Source organism: Squalius cephalus (assembly GCF_949319135.1).
Source record: "Squalius cephalus genome assembly, chromosome: 13".
Lineage (NCBI taxonomy): Eukaryota > Metazoa > Chordata > Actinopteri > Cypriniformes > Leuciscidae > Squalius > Squalius cephalus.
Window position 1 is genome coordinate 37,263,714 of NC_137134.1, and position 15,100 is coordinate 37,278,813.

The 15,100-nt window shown below is 44.3% G+C and overlaps 1 protein-coding gene across 1 annotated transcript in view; it reads right to left on the bottom strand.

Annotated features, from left to right (window-relative positions):
* The window catches only part of LOC307170059 (uncharacterized protein), a 179,968-nt gene that overhangs the window by 24,899 nt on the left and 139,969 nt on the right, over nucleotides 1–15,100 (bottom strand). Inside the window, exon 3 of the transcript XR_013823273.1 lies at nucleotides 7,550–8,798. The gene's annotated coding sequence lies outside the window, so the exon portion shown is untranslated. Of the gene's footprint in view, nucleotides 8,799–15,100 lie in introns of the transcript that reaches the window.

Sequence of the window (15,100 nt, forward strand, 5' to 3'; positions counted from 1 at the left end):
ATTTCAGCTCTTCCTGATGGTTTGATGCTCGTCTTCACTTGTAGCTGATGGGAATATTCCAGCATTTATTGGAGAATTGCAGTGGGAGGAGCTTCACTGATGGAGGAGGAGCTTAACTGAGGGAGGAGGAGCTTCACTGAAGGAGGAGGGGCTTCACTGAAGGAGGAGGAGCAGATCCGACAAAATCAAGAAATCACTTAGGCTACTGAGTGAAAAAAAAAAAAAAATAGTCCACCCACTTTAAGTATTTATTATAAGTCACATTATAAAAAAATTAAGAATTAAAAAAAATAAAAGATTAAAAAATATATATATTTACAGATTTGCAAGAAACAAATGGCGCACCAATTGAGTTAGGCTAACTCAACCTTTTTTGGTTTATTGTGTTGCATATGAAACATAGTTCATCACAGATTATTGAAATAAAAGCCATTATAAAACTTACCTATATCTTGCAGATGTCACAATAGCTGATCGTGTCGTTTGCTCAAATCTGTTGACAATAAAATGAGCTTAATGTGTCAATTTACAGATCTGAAGACATCAGCATAATGAATGAGGAGAAAACAGGATCTATTGACATGAAATAAAGAGGCTTTTCAGCTGCTCTGATAATAGTGATGAGCCATAGACTATCAATACTCACTCAACAAGAATATAGAGAATACAAGAATGATACAGAAAATATATAACAATGAGAAATATAAATGTAAATACAAAGACAGCCACTGATGACATTATCAACCCTTGTAATTATATGAATCCGATTCCCTAATAACTTCATAACAACAAAGTAGCTAACATCTTACCGTTTTGTATTGGAAAAGAAACAGACACACGATGAAACCTTTTCTGCAAAGACCCCGTAAAATGCTGAGTAAACTGTATAGTAGTTACGAGATTTAACGTGTGAACTGAAACCTCAAAAGACTCGGGAGACGCGCGACCGCGAAAGTGGTGACGTCATCACCGCGAGACGAAATAAATGATAGATTATCAAATACTAATTTTTAAGCTTACCTTTTCTCCACTCAACTCTGTGATTTGGAACCAATCAATATATTACGTTTAAAAATAAATCTTTATTTTACAGAAACTGGTACAATAACGGTATAATTTTGGTCAGACAGTTATAATTTTTTGGTCAGTTATTTAAGAATAATGAACATCTCTTTACTGTGAATTCCTTAATCATTATAAGATCCCTGTAACTAGTAAAGAGTTTGCTGTAGTATTTGATGCCATTCAACTTTTATCAGGCATGTTTTTAAAAGTCTCTTCTGCTCACAAAGGCTTCATTTAAAAAAACAGTAATGTTGTGAAATGTTATTACAAAAAAAAAATTACATGTGAATATATAGTAAAGTATAATTTGTTCCTGAGACCAAATCTGAATTTTAGCATCATTACTCCAGTCTTCAGTGTCACATGATCCTTCAGAAATCATTCAAATATGATGATTTGATGCTCAATTGTTTTTTTTTTTTTTTTTCAGGCTTCTTTGATTAATAGAAAGTTACAAATAACATAAATATAAATCTTTTGTAATATTAATCACTACTGTTCAAAAGTTTGGGAGCAGTAAGAAATTGTATTTTTATTTTATTTTTTTGGCTGGGGAAATAAATACAATAAATCAATGGGAAATCAATGAATCCCTAAAATGGGCTCATCAACATGTGAAAAACTACTCAAACCCAAAATCGTATCAATTTATTTAGAGATTTCTGTAGCTTATCCAACCATACACAAAACAGATCAGACATCCAACAAATTCATGCTTACTCAAAATGACATTGCACTAAACATGATGCAAGTAGTTTTACATTTTGTTTAGCCAGAAAACTAACATATCTAGCATGAAGTTTTGTTCTAGCATTAGCCTTACCTAAAGTTTTCATAGCCATACTTGCACCACTTAAATCATTGTCAAGGACACAGCCAAGATAATTAACACTATTTCTGTTTGATATTACACAATCCCCTACCTTGACACACAGGTTAGGAACCTTGTTCAGTTTACTTTTAGACTCACATAACATGATCCCGTTTCTTACCTAAATGCAATAAGAGTTTATTTTCAGAGAGCCAGTCTCTTACTTTATATAACTCTTACTTTATATATCACTTGTATTTTACTGACATCCTTGTCTGAAACCAGTAAAGCAGAGAACAAGTTACAGTCACAAACTGCTTGCATATCATTTATGTATAGGAGGAATAAAAGGGGGCCTAAAACACTTCCCTGGGGAACTCCATTATTAATAATCGTTTATTCAGAGAGAAACCCATCCATTTCTACACTTTGAATTCTCCCAGTTTAATAAAAGTTCAACCAGGCTATCAGCATACTTGAAAACACATGACACTTAATTTATCTTACAGTACTGAATGATTCACTGTCAAAAGCTTTTTGGAGATCCAAGAGTACCATTGCACTCATTTTACCTCCATCAATCTGCTTCCTTATAAAATCTGTTAAATACAATAAATACATTTACATTTGATCATTTAGCAGACGCTTTTATCTAAAGCGAATTACAAATGAGGAGAGCAATAGAAGCAATCAAACTAACAACAGGAAAACATTAGAATTAACTAATTATTTTTTCTTGATGCAAGAAGAAGGAGCAGACAATAAAAATGGACAATAAAAGTTTAATACTTGGTGCAGCAAATACAAAAAGAAAGTAAAACTGGAAACAAATAAGACAGATCTCTCTCTTTATTGACTAACAAGATAATAAAGCATCTCAATCAGCCTCTTCTTCAGCTTCCTGAGCAAGAACAGTTAGTAAAAAAAAGTAAAAAAAAAAAAACACTTGTACTGTTAAACATATAGATTATATTAAGCAAAATTATATATGCGATATTGCTCTTTGGGGAGGAACTTTATCTTTGAGTTGACGTGAATCTCACAGTTAAATATAAACTATTTAATGTGACAAATGTTGACAATGTTTCTTTTATACTGTCGATGGTTGTGGCCAGGGCCGTAGAGTTCTAGAATCGCCGGCGTCCCAGATATGAGGTCTCCATCACTCTTTCTTTTTCTCTCAGTCTCCCTACTATAGTCTGTCTCTTCCCCTCCTAAAGCTGAGCTTTCTCTGATATTCTTTTGATTTTTGTCTGTGTCAATGAAGAAAGTTAACATAGGCTCAACTGATATTTATATACATCAGTTCCCTTACGAGAACGTTCTCTCGTACTGCGTTGCAAACGCTGTGGGAAAACTCCTTTTCTCGAGAATAGTGAAGCCTTTATTTTAAAACGCATTGCAGCTGCACAGGTGGGAGCATCACAGCTCGTGCGAGCGCGCTGATAGGCTGTGCTGCGGCAACTATGGCGAGTGAGCAGGAGCGCGCGATCCAATGGGAGCGCTTTGCACCCTGCCAGACTCGAGCATGCCAAATTGGACGCGGCAGGAGAGTATAAATTCGGAGAAAACTCGCCATTTAACAGATTTAATCTCCTTCAGCTCTGAGACTTACTTCTCCGGATTCAGAAGCCTCTATCGCCGTTGAACAGCCCTTCAGCGGAACAGCTTCAGCGCCTTGGCAGACCTCGCCCAGCTGAACGTTTCCCTGTGGCATCCGGCGAATATCCTTTATAAACGCTTCCATTTCTAAAAGAGCAGAGCGCGTTGTTGCAAATGCGCTCCCCAATGTCTTACAGGCACACACGGTGCGCTGTCTGTCTCGGAGTCCCGCAGAGGCCGGATACGCCGAGGCAGCGCTCACTAAAGGCGGCTGCCTTTCCTGCGACAGTATCCTGTCGCAGTGCTCCTATCCAGACTCGCCCTCGCTACGTCAGAGAGCGAGCCTGCTCACCTTCCGTCTTCGGCGCCCCTCGAGCACCGAATGAAGAAGCGTCGCGAGCAGAGGATCCACGAGCGCAGTGATCTGAGCGCGTGCCTCGCCCCCACACCAGGATCTGAACGAATCGACACCTGAGCGAACATTGACGCCGAGCTTCTTTATGCCGACACGTCATTACTCGCGCTGTCGACGACTGGGTCTTTCTGCATGACCTAGAACGGACACTGAGTGAGTTTTCAAATCTGCGTCACTCATCGGCGAAAGGTGGAAATAGAGTGTTTTAGTCCTGCCGAGGCCAGACCAACCTCCATTTCTCACACATTTCCCAGTCCCCCCCTTAGCGCGGGCGGCTGGAAATGCCAATATTGCAGCAAATGAGCCTGTTATAAAGCATGCACACCTGCAAATAAACGCAGATACAAAACATGGCGCTCTCTTCTATGCTCACTCTAACGGTAAGCTTATGTAATTTCCCCCTGTGGCTCAGTAGTGAAATCTAAAGCTTTTTCGCGCCAGAGACCCGTGTTCGAATCCCGGCTCTGGCGGCAGATGAAACTTATGCTGATCGCGGTCAGCTTTCTTACGTACAGAAAGCGAATCCGCCCCTCGCGCCCTCCCGTTCACTCGGCGGGGCTCGAGTACTTATGAGCCCATTTTATCACATTTTACAGAAACAAATTCATTTACACCCCTTCTGTGGCTCAGTGGTGGAATTTGAGATTCTCGCGCTGAAGACCCGAGTTCAAATCTCAGCTGCGCTGAATCTTTTCACCAAAGCGAACGAGCTCGCGCCGGCCCCGCCCCGTGTGACTCACTCTCTTTGGCAACATCCGAAAACGGGGTTGGTCGGGCTCAAATTGACCCCGCCCCCCATGTAATCCCAGCAATATATACTACATTCCCCAGTCCCCTCTTCTCAGGTGGCTGGAAATGTTGATGTTGCCGTCAATGGGCCTATTATTCATAACACGCACGCCTGCAAACAGGCGCTGGTTTTACGGTGATGCAAATAAAGAACAAAAGGGAGCTCTATTCTGTAGGTTACATGCCCACTAAAAAGTGCGCACCCCTACACACAGGCACTGTTTCCACAGTTTCAATATTCCCCCGACTCAGGCTGGAAGTTTAATAAATGTAGCGTGTGTGCCAACTGTGATGTACAGTATGCACCCCTACACACAAACACCGTTTCCTCAGTCTCAATTTTTTCCCCAGCTCGGGAAGTTAAATAATGTAGCGCGTGTGCCTACTGTGATGTATGCACCCCTACACACAACCACTGTTTACACAGTCTTAAACTTTCCCCTAGCTCACGCTGGAAGTTTAATAAACGTAGCACGTGTGCCTACTGTGATGTATGCACCCCTACACTCACACACTGTTTCAACAGTCTCACAAGCTGGCCGGACGTCCGGGTCCCTAAAACATGGATGTGGCTCTCTCCCCCCTGAGACAGTGGGGAATGCGCATTCTGAATTGCCTCAACAACTGGCTCATACTGACTCAGTCAGAGGCGGAGTCTCTTTCTTACAAAAGACTGGCTCCTCGGCCATCTAGAACGCCTTGGGCTCAGAGTGAACCTTGCCAAGAGTACGCTGTCCCCCAGCCAACGGTTCACGTTCCTGGGAACAGTTCTCGACTCGGTACATAGAGCATGCCCCTCACCAGACTGGGCTCTCTCAATCCAGCATCTCGCTGCCTCATTCAAAGTGGGCTCTCTCGCGTCCCTCAGAACGTTTCAAAGGGCTCTGGGCCTTATGGCCTCTACATCGTCAGTACTCCAACTAGGCCTACTGCGTATGCGCCCCCTCCAGCTGTGGCTAAAGCCACAGGTTCCGGCTCATGCGTGGCATTTGGGCCACCTACACATCAGGGTAAACCAGCGTTGTATCAAAGCCCTGGCCCCCTGGAAGGATGCCAGCTGAGCATGAGTCCCGGGGAATGCACATTCTGAACTACCTCGACGACTGGCTCATATTGACTCAGTCAGAGGCGGAGTCCCATGCTCACAAAGCCTGGCTCTTCGGCCATCTAGAATGCCTCGGGCTCAGGGTAAACTTTTCCAAGAGTATACTGTCCCCCAGCCAACGAATCACGTTCCTGGGAACAGTTCTTGACTCCGTACATATGAGAGCATGGCCCACACCGGACCGAGCTCTATCAATTCAGTCATTCAAAGAGGGCTCCAGCGTACCCCTCCGAACGTTTCAGAGGATCTTGGGCCTTATGGCTTCGGCATCATCAGTACTCCAACTAGGCCTACTGCGTATGCGACCTCTTCAGCTGTGGATAACACCTCAAGTACCACCCCATGCATGGCGCTCGGGCCTCGTGAATATCAGGGTGGACCAGCGCTGTATTAAAGCTCTGGACCCCTGGAAAAACACCAGCTGGTACCAGCAGAGTGTGAGCATGGGTTTGGTCTCAGAGAGGAGGGTCATTTCAACAGACGCCTCCAACTTCGGTTGGGGAGCCCTGTACGAGGGCAGGCCTGCCTCTGGCCTCTGGTCGAGCTCGGAGAAACGCCTGCACATCAACTGCCTCGAGATGAGAGCGTTTTTTCTAGCCCTAAAAACCTTCCTCCCATGTCTTGGTCCGCAGGGACAACATGTCAGTGGTCTCCTACATAAATCGCCAGGGTGGCCTCAGGTCCCGCAACCTGTTCGCCATAGCCACACAGATACTGTTATGGGCTCAAACCAACCTGCGCTCACTCAGGGCAGCTCACGTGCCGGGCACGATGAACATAGGAACAGACATGCTTTCTCAGGGGCAATGTTCCCCCAGAAGAATGGTCACTCCACCCCCAGACGGTTCTCCTGTTATGGGAGGTCTTTGAGAAGGCAGAAGTAGACCTCTTCGCCTCATAAGACAACTGTCACTGCCCAATCTTCTTTTCAAAGAGCAGGGCCTAGATGGAGAGAACTCGTGCTTGCAGAGCAGGGACCTCTAGGTTATAGAACCTTGCAAATGTGGACGGAGCGGGATGAGCCCAGGCCAGTGTATAACTCAGGCACACTGTGGGACCCCTCAATTTTTATGTGGGAATACTATTTTATGTCCCTGGCTCCTTCGACCCAGCCCTATATATATAATATTTCTGAGTGGATTTTGTGCTTCACATTTGTATATCATTTTAGACCCGACGTTCCGGTCTGTGATATTCAGACTACTCTGTCATAGTCTCTGGGCTCCCTGGATTCTCAGAGTAGTCACAGGCGAATAGCACAGCGTTTTAAACTGGGTTACCACAGCGTTTGCAACGCAGTACGAGAGAACGTTCTCATAAGGGAACGTACTTGGTTACTTACGTAACCTCGGTTCCCTTAGTGATAAGGGAACGAGTACTGCGTTGCCTTGCCGTGCTATTTCGCTCATATCAGGTGTTTTTGCTTCAGTCGATATAGACGAGTTTTCTCAGAATTTATACTCTCCTGCCGCGTCCAATTTGGCATGCTCGAGTCTGGCAGGGCGCCAAGCGTTCCCATTGGATAGCGCGCTCCTGCTCATTCGCCATAGGTTCGTGCAGTTGCCGCAGCACAGCCTATCAGCACGCTTGCACGAGCTGTAATGCTCTCACCTGTGCAGCTCCAATGCGTTTTAAAATAAAGGCTTCAATATTCTCGAGAAAAGGAGTTTTCCCACAGCGTTTGCAACGCAGTACTCGTTCCCTTATCTCTAAGGGAACCGAGGTTACGTAAGTAACCAAGTACGTTTTCCTGATTATTTTTGTCTGTTGTTTAACATTTCTATCCTAAAACAGCTGTCAAATATGAAATGTTTAGTTTAGCTTTATTTGATCTCACACTTCATGACGGTTAACTGAAGCGCTAGAACATGCGCTCAGCAGCTTCTGTGAACATAAAGCCTGTCTACTTTAATTTGATTGGTCATCTCAATATTCTGATGTTGATGAGCGGCGACATACCGCAGAGCTCAGATGAGAAGATCTTGGTGCTGTGCAATTTCCTTGCAGCACTAAAGTAGAGTTAATACTATATTAGGTAATTATTTCACAACCTTTGTTAAATACACCTCAGAAATATACTGAAGTCTGGAGCTCGGTGACTTCATAACTGGCTACAGCCGTGGTTGTGGCTGGTTAGACAAGCTAATAGGAAAGAGAGGTGGCATCGCACTTGAAAGTGCTGGAACTGAAGATAGGCTACTTAATGTGAGTTTTTGTGTGACTGTGTAGATTAGATAATTGAGTGAAGCTCTTCCCACATGCAGTGCAGTGATACGGTTTCTCTCCAGTGTGGATCCTCTCGTGTGTTTTCAGATGTCCTGACTGACTGAATCTCTTGTCACAGTGTGAACACTTGTAAGGTTTCTCTCCAGTGTGAATTTTCTGGTGCCGTTTCAAAATTACAGCTGTGATAAAAGTCTTCCCACACTCAAAGCACACATGATTTCTTACACCAGTGTGTATTTTCTGATGTTCTTTTAAACTCTGCAGATGTGAATAACTCTTTCCACACAAAGAACATGAATGTGGTTTCTCCTGTGAATGAACTGTCATGTGTTTCTTCAGGTTTGAAGCCCTCAAAAATGTTTTACCACATTGATCACATTCATGCAGTTTCTCTCCAGTGTGGATGATCATGTGTTCCTGAAGGTGTCCTTGATGTCTAAAACTCTTCCCACATTGATCACATGAGAATGGTTTCTCTCCAGTGTGGATCCTCATATGAACCTGAAAGTGTCCTTGTTGTGTAAAACCCTTCCCACACTGATCACATGTGAATGGTTTCTCTCCAGTGTGAATCCTCATGTGAACCTGAAAGTGTCCTTGTTGTGTAAAACCCTTCCCACACTGATCACATGTGAACGGTTTCTCTCCAGTGTGGATCCTCATGTGAACATTGAGCTTCTGTTTGTATGTGAAACTCTTTCCACACTGAGTGCAAGTGAAAGATTTCTGAGATCTTCTTTGATGTTTCTCCACTTCATTGACTTCTTCATTCTCATCCATCGGGCCTGAAATTAAAGTTAAAAAAGTTTTCAGTAAATCAATAAAAAAATGATGTAGTGAAAAAAAAAAAAAAAAAACCCAGATGTAATAGCAGAAAGTATTGAGTTGTGTTCAAAGAACTGTTATACAAGATTATGATGATTTTGATCCATTATGTACCTGGAATTTTCCATGAAAGGGGTACATTAATGTACTAGACATTATTTTTTATTTATTCATTAGAGTCACAAATCTATAGAGCCCCTAATAATGGGATATTATGATGGGAGGGAGAAAATATTTAAATGCTTTTGTGTTCCCACAAGAAACTTGTTGATACTTTTGTGCTCTTTGATACCAATCTTTCATTTGAAAGTCACGTGTTTAGCATCTGTAAAACTGCATTTTTCCATCTTAAAAATATATCTAAATTACGTCATATGCTCTCATTGACAAATGCGGAACAATTAGTTCATGCTTTCATGGCATCAAGGCTAGATTATTGTAATGCTCTACTGGGTGTTTGCCCTGCACGCTTAATAAACAAACTACAGCTAGTTCAAAACGCAGACCATATTAGCCCGGTTCTGTCAAAACTGCACTGGCTCCCTATTAAACATAGCATCAATTTTAAAATATTGCTGATTACTTACAAAGCACTAAATGGTTTAGCTCCGCAGTACTTGAGCGAGCTCTTAATGCATTATAGTCCTTCACGTCTATTGCGATCTCAAAATTCCGGCCAGTTGATAATACCTAGAATATCAAAATCGACTGCTGGCGGTAGATCCTTGTCCTATTTAGCACCAAAACTTTGGAACAATCTTCCTAACATTGTCCGGGAAGCAGACACACTCTGTCAGTTCAAAGCTAGATTAAAGACACATCTCTTTGACATAACATTCACATAATACATTATAGACTTCTATAATTCAATGTTAGGCTGCATAGATTAGGTCAGCTGGAACCAGGAACACTTCCCATAAATCCTGATGTACTTGTTACATCATGAGAAGAATGGCATCTACGCTAATTTTAGTGTCTTTGTTTATCCCGAGGTTTTCCCGCAGCCTGCCGGATCCAGGCCGTATCCAGATCTGACGAAGGACCTTCGCCTGGACCCGATGACAACGCAGTCCTGAAGTGCCAACTAGTCTCTCCCTATGGAAGATCCCTTTCCCACTCTACAGATAAAGCGTCGTCGGGAAACTCAATTTGCGTATCTACCCCGAATTGATAAAATAAAATAAAATTCTTAATCAAAACTATAAGGAAACACCAGTAATTTCTTTAGGCTTGGTTTGTAGTAATTACAAACCTGCACACATATATTCAAACGCACATAACTATAGAACCAATTCTTAATGCGCATATGAACGCCATCAGCGTTTCTCACAGGATCGCGTTTAAAGTCTGTGTAGAGAGAATGGTGTCGTCTTGGCGGCCCCTAATTTAATAAAAAATGATCATTGCGACGGAAGCGAATCAATCAAAACTAACTTTAGCTGGAAAATAACTTTATTAAAGAACCGCTATAAAGCCAAAACAATCTCTGTTACCTTAAATTATACGTTTATCTCTGTAAAGCTGCTTTGAAACAATCTACATTGTTAAAAGCACTATATAAATGAAGATGACTTGACTACTCGCAAAACGTTATCAATATTTGCGAGCAAACACAAAATTTCTCGTGGGAAAGCAAACGCTTTTGCGAAGGAGATGTAAAGGTGGTCTCAGGCAGTGGTTCAGGCTTTAGGAAACATTATCAGCATGCTGGTGTAGAACTGTATATTTCTTATCCATTACCACCCATCGCTACCAACCATGGACAGTTAATATAGTAAAAAATATGTGGGAGCGCATTGCAAGTTTGTGCCTTTATTTTAGGGGCGCAACAATACATGTATTCACACCGAACCGTACGGTACGGATGTCATGGTTCGGCGCATGCAGTCGCTCGACGAATACATTAAGTCAAAGGCGATCCAGGCTCAAATCCAGAAGGGGGCGCATGCTTTAATGCAATGCTGTTTGCTAACAGTAAAAAGTGCAGAAGAAGAAGAAACGATTGATCGATAGGTTTACATCTCTCAATCAGTGTTTCAACTGCGGAAAGATATCAATAAAACAGCTTGAGAATAATATCTCACGTAGCACTACATTTACCTCCATAATAACATTTAAAAAATATGCAATAATGCTATAATTTTAACAATCCCTGTTTTTTCACAAACTACACCAAAAATCTTTTTAAATGTTGGTGTTTTAGCAAGATAATAACAATATTTTGGAATGTGCTAAACTGTATTAAGACATATCCATAATTTAGTTGCAGTAATTGTGAACCAGATATAAAATAAACAGAAAACAAATGCTCAGATAATACTTATGTTGACTTATGTTGACTTAAAAATGTACTGACGGTTAGTAATATTGTTTAAAATTTAATTATCATTAAAATCGTTTTTGATTATCGCGATTTTAGATCCTGTTCAGCCAGCAACAGTCTGACGCAGGCGCAGCGCACAATGCTATTTTTTTTATTCAAGAAGGAATTGCGTAAGGCAGTGACCGTGCTCGGGAGATTTTTCAGCCTTTTAAAAGAACCAATTCTGAGGTGTGGTCATATTTTGGCTTTAACAAAAGTCCTGAGGGAAACTTAATCGAGGATGGTCATCCTGTCAGCAGAACATGCACAAGAAAAAGTCGCTGCAATAGGGGGAAACTTCAGATTTGCCGAGTTGTCTTGTGTGACCATCACCGACTGTTTATAGCGAACGCAAGGCAAGTTAACTTTGACCTCAATACCAAAACCACATCTGGGAAATAATTGGACATAAAATGTTGTTTTAAGTTGAACTATTTTATATCAATCACTTGAAATAAACGTGAAGCTTCCGCGAAGAAAAGTTCGCAGCAAGTGGCTTAGCCAAAGACGAACGAACAAGTTCAAACAAGACTATTAAGAGTGACATTTAAGGGATAATAATTTATATTCATTATACACTTATTACAACGATTTTTTTACCACATAATTATGGGGACATTGAATTGATATTAATGTTTTAAATCTTACTCGGTTACCTAATGTAACCTCGGTTCTCTCTAGAAGAGGGAATGAGTATTGCGTAAATTGCTTACGCTATGAGAAAGTTCTCTTTTCTCAAGATCTGAAGCCAAAAAATTATCCTTAATTTTGTATTCATTGTCAACGCAGTGCGGCAGCCGGCAGACCATGGCAGACAACATTAGCGTGCTCATTGGCTGCCTCAGCGGCAACTGCTGCAGCCTATCAGTGAGCTCCGTGTGACAACAAAAACCACATGCTGGAGCTGGTGGCCAGTCGGAGAAACGGGCCAGCACATGTAACAAGCACTTCATATAACATAAAGCGGCACCGCCGGTCTATGTATCAATGTAGGCAGTGCAGCCAGCAGCGCGGGCCAGCACAGTACACAAGCACATCATAGGGGAAAATGGAACGGCCTCGCCGGTCCATGTGTAGAGATAATAAAAGAATCCCAGTGCAACTGTGAGGGACAGGCGGCCAGCGGCGCAAGCCAGCACAGGTACACAAGCGCGTTATGGGGATAAAGAGACAGAGCGGCACAGCCGGTCTGTGTATAGAAGAATTCTTCCCTTGGTGCTATATACAAGAAATATTAACAGTACTCGAACGTAGTCTGCACATGAGCGACTGGGCAGAGCATACGTATCACTTATACTGATATACTGAAGTTTGGCCTGCAAGGCAGGAGTGGGCCCTGATACCCATGGGGCACTGTAGGTGTTTGGAGGCGTATGCTGCTGCGATCGTGTCCACTATCCACCTGGACAGGCTCTGTTTCGAGGCGGCGAGACCTTTGGTGCGCCCTCCGAATGAAACAAAGAGCTGCTCGGAACGCCTAAAGGCGGCGGAGCGCCTGATGTAGACTCTCAGTGCCCTGACGGGGCATAAGAGGTTGCCACTGTCCTCGCTATCGGACGTTGGCAGAGCCGACAGGGAGATGACTTGCGCTCTAAAGGGGGTACCAATCGCTTTGGGTATGTAACCATGTCTCGGTTTAAGGATGACTTTGGAGTAATTCGGACCAAACTCAAGACATGCGGGGCTAACAGATGTAGATCACCCACGCGTTTTACTGAAGACAGAGCTATCAGAAAAATGGTTTTGAGCGAAGGTATTTCAAATCCACAGAGCAAAGCGGTTCAAAGGGAAAAGCCTTCAGGGCCTCCAGGACCAAGGACAGATCCCACATAGGAACTGAGGGGGGCTGCGGGGGATTCATCCGTCTAGCTCCTCTGAGGAAACGGATGACGAGCTCATTCCTTCCTAATGCGCGAACGCTGCAATAGCCGCCACATACACTTTGAGCGTGGAAGGGGACCTGCCCTTTTCCAACAGCTCTTGTAGGAAGGAGAGCACCCGTGGGACCCCGCATGTGCGTGGATCCGAGCTCTTAGTAGCGCACCATTTAGAGAACACAGACCATTTAGCCTTCTCGTGGAAGGAGCTCTAGACTGCGTGATCGTGTTTACGACCCCTTCTGGCAGGACAGCGGGTATCCGTTGATTATCCACGCATGCAGAGACCAGCGCTCTGGATGGGGATGCCAGATCGATCCACCGGCCTGAGAGATCCTTTCTCACCGGGATCGGCCATGGGGCTGAGTGCGACAGCCTCACTAGCTCTGGGTACCAAATTTGGTTCTCCCATCGCGGGGCTATGAGGAGCACTGGAAGGTGCGTTTCCCTGATCCTCCTGATGACCTGTGGTAACAGGGAGACCGGGGGGAAAGCATACAGCGGGAGGCTGGGCCAGGTTTGGGCCAGCGCGTCCTCGCTCTTTGAGAAGAATGTCGGGCAGTGAGCATTGTCTTGCCAAACAGGCGCCAGAGTGACTGGACTGTCTGGGGGTGCAGAGACCATTCTCCCGGGGGAATGGTGTCTCTGGACAGTCTGTCTGGGCCGACGTTCAGGTGGCCCGGCACATGCCCGGATACAGCGTGCGCGCTGTGTCGACAAGCGGGCCGTCATTGCCACAGAGTCCAGTTCCAAACCCAGAAAATAGGTTGACTGACTGGGCAGTAATGAGCTCTTGGTCCAGTTGACCGTGAGACCCAGGCTTTCCAGGTGGCTGAGAAGCACTGTTCTGTGAGCGATGAGCTCTTCCTCTGACTGTACCAGAATCAGCCAATCGTCCAAATAGTTAAAAATTGGCATCCTCCGACCTCTCAGGGGAGCGAGAGCCGTGTCCATGCACTTCGTGAATGTACGGGGTGCTAAAGACAGGCCAAACGGCAGGACGGTGTACTGATATACCTGACCGTCGAAGGCGAATCTCAAGAATGGCCTGTGACGGGGTATTATCTGGATCTGAAAATAAGCGTCTTTCAGATCGAGGGAGATAAACCAGTCTCTCGGGCGAATCTGCGCGAGGATCTGCCTGGTTGTGAGCATTTTGAACGGTCTTTTCATAAGAGCTTTGTTCAAATATCTCAGATCCAAAATCGGTCTGAGAGCTCCATCCCTTTTGGGAACGAGAAAATAACGGCTGTAAAAGCCTGACTCGCTCAGGGAAGGCGGTACCGGCTCTATAGCCCCTTTGCACAGGAGTGTCGCTATTTCTGCCCGAAGTAGATGTGCTACTTCCCCATTCACGGTGCAGGCGCTCTTGGTGCTTAGATGCGGCGCCTCGCATGCAGCGATGACTGGCCGCTTTACACACAATGTCCCGGTGGCTTTGGATGGGGAACTTAGAGTGTGGAGTGTGACGCGCGAAGGCGGTGTCGGAGGCGAAATGTCTGTTAGTGTGTGTGAACGCTTGAGGGCGGGCACAGGACTTACATTTGAAACATGACCGGTAGTGAGAGGCCGTGTAACAGAGCGGGCAGTGGGTAGGTGTGGGCACGGAGAAGTGGACACGTGACCTACTTCTAACACTCGAGCGGCTTTTGCCTGCTTTATGAGAGTGGGCTCTGTGCGAGACACGGGATTTATAGTGCTTGTGTGCAGGGGTGAACACAGAAACGTGGGCACATTTACTGCACATGCGGCGCGAGCCGTGCAACCAGACATTATACTCTTTTGAGATTTCTCTGGGGTGCCATAAAACGGTGTTTAGGTGCAGGTGAGCGGGTTGTACAACGCGCTCATTGGCTGCCACATACCATCTACAGTCGCCTTTTTAAGGGGACTGACAGAGCGAGATGCTTTGAAGACTCATATGTTTAGACGCTCATAAATACTCGAGCACTAGGAGTAGGTGTGGGCACTGTTTGTGGGCACGTTCCTACATTTAACACTCGAGCGGCATATGCCAGCTCTA